At 52.6% G+C, this 5,757-nt stretch overlaps 1 protein-coding gene across 1 annotated transcript in view; it reads left to right on the top strand.

The window, feature by feature from the left end:
* The window catches only part of LOC120225137 (glutamate-rich protein 1-like), a 27,252-nt gene that overhangs the window by 582 nt on the left and 20,913 nt on the right, over window positions 1–5,757 (top strand). The window lies entirely within an intron of this gene.

Here is a 5,757-nt window from a genome sequence, read left to right as displayed (position 1 = left end):
CCCGGCCCGTCCCTGCCTGGACCCCAGAGCCCTGTCCACCTCCCTCCCAGACCCCCGGCCCCTCCCTGCCTGGACCCCAGAGCCCTGTCCACCTCCCTCCCAGACCCCCGGCCCACCCCCTGCTTAGGCCCCAGAGCCCTGTCCACCTCCCTCCCAGACCCCAGCCCACTTCCCACCCAGAGCCCTCCCTGTCCACTTCCCTCCCAGACCCTCGGCCCGCTCCCGCCCAGACCCCAGAGTCCTGTCCACCTCCCTCCTGGACTGGGACTACCCACCACCTGGACCTGAGACCCCAGCTCACCTCTAGTCCTGGCCCACCCCCTGCTGGTCCCCAGAGGCTGGCAGGTGTTGGTTGGGTGGGGGGGGGGAACCAGGACCACTGAGGGCCAGGAAGATCACCAGGGGACAGGAGAACCCCCAGGTGGGCCAGAGGCCAGCGTTGCCCTAGGGCCCCAGGTGTCTCTGGGACGCGCATCTCAGCCCTGGGTGTCCAGGGGCCTGGGCAGAGGGAACAAGGCCTGTGGGACCCCAAAGGAGCAGGGAAGGAGCACGTTTCCATGAGTGACTGTGGGATTGCAGGGCGGAGGCGGGGCGGTGGACACTTCCCAAAGTGGATGCAGCGACCCGCAGCTTGTACTGAGCAGTCTACTTGGTAACTGGTTTCCCTCCCTCGGAACAGCTCAGAAGGCTCTCTGAGCCTCATTTTCTTCATCTGTAAAATGGACATAATACTCTACTATGTAACCAGCCTTTGTTAACTGATAATATTTTCAACCAGCACTGAAGGGGCAGAATACATTTAATTGATTAACAGTTTGGAGTCTTAGAAGTGAATGTCTGAAGCTGCAGGGAGCTCGCATCCCATAAAAGGAGCAGCAAACTCTATCTTCTTGTTACCATTTAATCCTCAGTATTCAAATGACAAAAGGGAAGGTTTTGTTTTTTCCCAGTTTTATTGAGATATGAATGCCATTCAACCCTGTACATGTTCCACACATGCAGCCCCGTGGCCTGGCATGCGTGGACGTGCCAAATGAGGCGTAAGTTAGCACCTCATGTGGTTTCCTTGTGATGAGAGCCTGTAGGATTTTCTCTCTTGGCAGCTTTCAGCTCTACCACACGGCGTTGTGAACTGTGGTCACCACCCCGTACACGACTTCCCGGCAGGTACTAATCCTGTAGCTGGAAGATCGCACCTTCTGACCGTCTGCCTCCAGTCCCGGTAACCACCTCCCCATCTCATAACCACCAGCGTGTTCTCTGTACCTATGAGTCCGGGGTTTTTCAGAAGCCACATGTAAGTGAGATCATGTGGTATGTGTCTTTGTTTGACTTATTTCATTTAGGTCAAGGCCCTCAAGGTCAACCTATGTGGTTGCAAACGACAAGATTTCCTTCTTTCTTAACGGCTGAATACACCCTTGTGTATATTCGCTACATCCTCTTTATTCTTCCATCCTGGATGGACTCTCAGGCTGTTCCATGTCTTGGCTGTTGTGAACACCACTGCGGTGAACACGGCGTGCAGATATCTCTTGGAGCTCCAGATGTCATTTCCTCTGAATAAATATTCGGAAGTGGAATTGCTGGATCCTAGGGTAGTTCTAGTTTTAATATTTTGGGGAATCCATCTTCTGTAGTGGATGCACCAATTTACATTCCCACCAACAGTGCACAGCGTTCCCTGCCCTCCACATCCTAACATTTGTTATTTTTTGCCTTTTTGATTCCTGCCATTCTAACAGGTGTGAGGTGATCTCTCACTGTGGTTTGGATTTGCATTTCTCCGGTGATCAGTGGTGTTGAATGCCTTTTCATGTGTCCTTTGACCATCTTTATGTTTCTATAGAAAAATTTCTATTCGGATCCTCTGCCAACTTTTTAATTAGTGGGTTTGATATTTTGATGTCGAGTTGTGTGTGTTCTTTATATATTCGGGGCGTTAACCCATTTCAGACGTATGACTTGCAATATCTTCTCCCATTCCGTAGGCTGCCTCGTCATGCGGGTGGTTTCTCCTACTGTGTGGAAGCTTTTCAGTTCGGTGCGTCCCACTTTTTGTTTTTGGCTTTTATCATGTGTGCGTTAGGTGTCATTTCGAAAAATCACCAAGACCGATATCGGGAAGCTCTTTCCCTGGGTTTTCCTCTAGGAGTTTTATGGTTTCGGGTAAAAGTGAAGGTTTTTGATACATTTCTTATGTTGCTTGGATTGGTTCAGGCTGTGATTTTTTTTTTCCTTCCTAAATTTAGAATGAATGATTGCAGTTTTGCCCTTTGAAATGAAAAGTCAAGTGTCCATTATAGTTAATAAGTATTTGCTTAAAGTAAGAAAAAGAAACTAGTTTCTCAATAAGCAGAATATGGAGAGTAATAGATTCCCTTCTCTGTGGCCTCCTTCATAGGAAAACACCATGCTGGCGCCTCCCTACCGCACTGCATCCGCTGAGTTTTGACTTCCCCCTAGCGAGCTTTAAAAACAGATTGTCATAGGTTAAGATGACTTAATTTCTAACCAGTCAGATGTTAGGCTCCAAAATGGACATTAAAACTTAAGGAGCACTCAAAGCACTGTTTTGACACACAGACACACACACACACTGTAAGTAGGACTAGAAAATCTGCAGGTTAAACTGAGGTTCTCAGGAGCAGTCCTAACCCAGGTGGCCACCGTGGTTCGTCGTGGTTGGCCAATAAGCCCTGAGGGCTTCTTCTGCTTCACACGGGGTCCTTCCTCTTCTAGTGCATGTCCACCCCTTCTCTTCATACCTTCTCGCATCCCGCATGTGTTTGTGACCCTTTGAAGCCTGACACTGAGTGCTCTTCCCTCTGCAAGAAATCACAGTCCTCTCCTGGGTCTGGTCAATTGTAAAGACCTTTCTGAGCTCACTGAATGAAGATGAATGAAACCTTTCATTGTTTTCTGCAGTCAGGAGGCATCTTCTCTGAAAAAGACCTCCTTTTCCCATTGGGTAGGTGATAAAATTGTCAAATAAAGGTAGGTTTTTTAAGACATTGTGGTTGGAAGCCTGGATTAGTAAGTATAAAATGTAAGTCGGAAACAAAATATTAGCTTTCTGAGTCTTTTTACAAGATCACTGAAGAGCATGTTTCTGGGATAACACTCACTCTTCCAGAAACACTTATGGGAGATTATAGCAGGAAAAGTGTCTGAGCGCCTGTAATCCGTGCACGTGTACCATTTGGGAAATGCGTGGTGGGTGGAGAAGACGGGCCCGGTGCAGACTTGCACTGATGTCCCTGCTCTCGCGCCCAGCAGCTGCCCTTCCGAGACACTGCTCCCCACGGTGGTGGTTGGCCGTGCAGTGTCTCGTCAGGTCACCCTCATGCAGAACTCTTAATGCTTGCTCGCACGGCAAGTGCGTATTGAGTCTGCTGAGTGTGTGTGACATCGCGTTCGGGCACTGGGGATGCACCAGGGAATCAAGTGCTTTCCTCTAGGGAGGTCCCAAGCTGTTCCCTGGGCTCGGGTCATCGTTGCTGATGAGGACACGTCCCACGGAAAGGGTGCGCAGCTCTGGCACGTGACACAGGCAGGCTGGCAGTCCGTGTGAAGCAGTGGCCCTGGGTTTTTCCTTGAAAGATGGCTCCCACCTGGCTACGTACCCTCTGACGCCCTAGTTTCCCCTGGGACACACAGAGTAGAACTCTGCGGGACTCATGGGGACTGTGCTTTGTCTTTGCAACAATGCTATTTGAGTGAGGAGTAATCATACTATTATTATTGTTGTATTGTAGTACATTATTATAGTATACAAATACTATTTGAGTAAGCTCGTGCTGTGTGAGGCTATGCAGGCTTCGGACCACAGCTTACAGGAGGGGAGGTGCCCTGGCCCCCAGGCCACGGGTGCTTACATGCTGGGGGAGGGCAGCCTGGTGAGAGGGCCATCCTGGACCAGGAGGAACACACTTGGCTCCTGTCCCGCTCCCCGCCACTCACGACTGCGGCGTGGACGCCCCGTCCCTCGCTCCCCGCCACTCACGGCCGCGGCGTGGACGCCCCCGCCCCTCACTCCCCGCCACTCACGGCTGCGGCGTGGATGCCCCGTCCCTCACTCCCCGCCAGTCACATGTGTGCACGTGTGTGTCTGTGTGTCTCTACATGTGTGTGCACATGTGTGGTTGTGCATGTATATGTCTCCACATACATGTGCGTCTTTCTGTGTGCATGTGTGTATCTCTGCGTGTGTGCGCGTGTCTCCCCAGTCATACCCTCAGAGTTCTGCTCAGTACCGACTCTGCCATCTGGGATCTCAGAACCTCAGGCCCTGCTTGGGGTGCATCTTGGCTGGAAAGAGCCCCCTGTTCCTTTGCGGAGCTGCCCGTGCCTGGTGCCAGCTGGCACAGGGTGACTTCTGGGGCACTGCTCCAATCCTTGTGCGTGTGATGCTTCTACAGTAGACGTGGCCTGGCTTTATTGATCACAAAAGTGGCCCAGGGCGGAGCCAGCAAGGCTGGATTGGCACCTCCTTCACCCCATGGTGCCAGCTCCCCCGATGCCATGCTCCCTCTATCACACACAGCTGCCTCCGGCATCGTGACCACCAGATTCCTGTCTGCATCCTCCCAGGCAGGCTTCCTGTGCTCGGTAAGCATTTCCTGAAGGAAAGAATGAATAAGTGTCTCAGTAAGCACTATCTGAACCAATGAATGAATGAGCTCAATAAGCACTTTCTGAATAAATGAATGAATGGATGAGCTCAGTTATTACTTCCTGAATGAATTAAGGAGCCCTGTAAGCATTTACTGAGCAAATGAATGAATGAATGAACTGGGTACTTCCTGAACGAATGAATGAATGAATGAATAAGTTCAGTAAGCACTTCTGAAATGAATGACCCAGTGAACAGACACACACATGGCCATGCAAACCGAGGGGTTTGGTGAACGCTGGGCCCTGGCTGCCCAGGGCGCCTGTGCTGGGGGTAAGGGCCCTGAGCTGGCGGAGGTTTCAGGCACTGCAGGGGCAGCCGTGTGCTTCCGTTTAAGACCCGCCGGAGCGGACAGGGTAACTGTGGGGGGGGGCAGGTGCAGCGGCAGTAGGGCCAGCTGGCGTGGTGTTGGGGTGTGTGTGTATGTGTAGACAATGGGGGGTAAGGCAGCAGCCCCAGGGGGCAGAAGTTTCCCCAAAACCCTGGACATGGGGCCTGACCTTGTAGGTCGGCGGTGGCAGACGCCTTTCTTCGGGATCAGACAGCGGTCTGGCCGGGCTGGTGCCATCGCCCAGGGCAGGACCCTGCTGTTCAGAGGGGCTGGGTCCCTGTGACAGCACTCCCCGTAATCCTCAGGTGTCTCCTCTGTCCACTGGGGCCGTCCTGGGTTCTTTTATGACACGGTCAGTCAGGTGCAGCCGCAAGAGGACCCGGGGCAGAGGCTCCAGAAAACCAGGGTTGTCACGCCTCTGGGTTCCATCGACGGAGGCACCACGTGGGGATGCACCAGGGTGGTCAGGAGGCAGGGGAAGATTTGGACCGTGGCCTTTGTTGGGCTTTCCATGGGACAGACAGGCAGGGCATGGTAAACAGCTTAGAAATGGCTAGTTTGAACAATTTTGGTGAGTTTTGAGCAATAAAGGTAGCCCTTAGTTGCCTTGCATCAGGGCCTGGGATGATCAAGGCTGAGGGTTACTGCTCCTGGGTTCAGGGACAGAAGGGGGGAGGTAGACAGAGGGGTGCTGCCCCAGGTGCAGGGGGGAGTAGGGCAGGGGGGTGCTGCTCCAGGTGCAGGGGGGAGT

The sequence above is a fragment of the Hyaena hyaena genome, unplaced genomic scaffold (assembly GCF_003009895.1).
Source record: "Hyaena hyaena isolate Hyena2069 unplaced genomic scaffold, ASM300989v1 scaffold_1326, whole genome shotgun sequence".
Lineage (NCBI taxonomy): Eukaryota > Metazoa > Chordata > Mammalia > Carnivora > Hyaenidae > Hyaena > Hyaena hyaena.
This window is presented reverse-complemented; position numbering and strand designations above follow the sequence as displayed.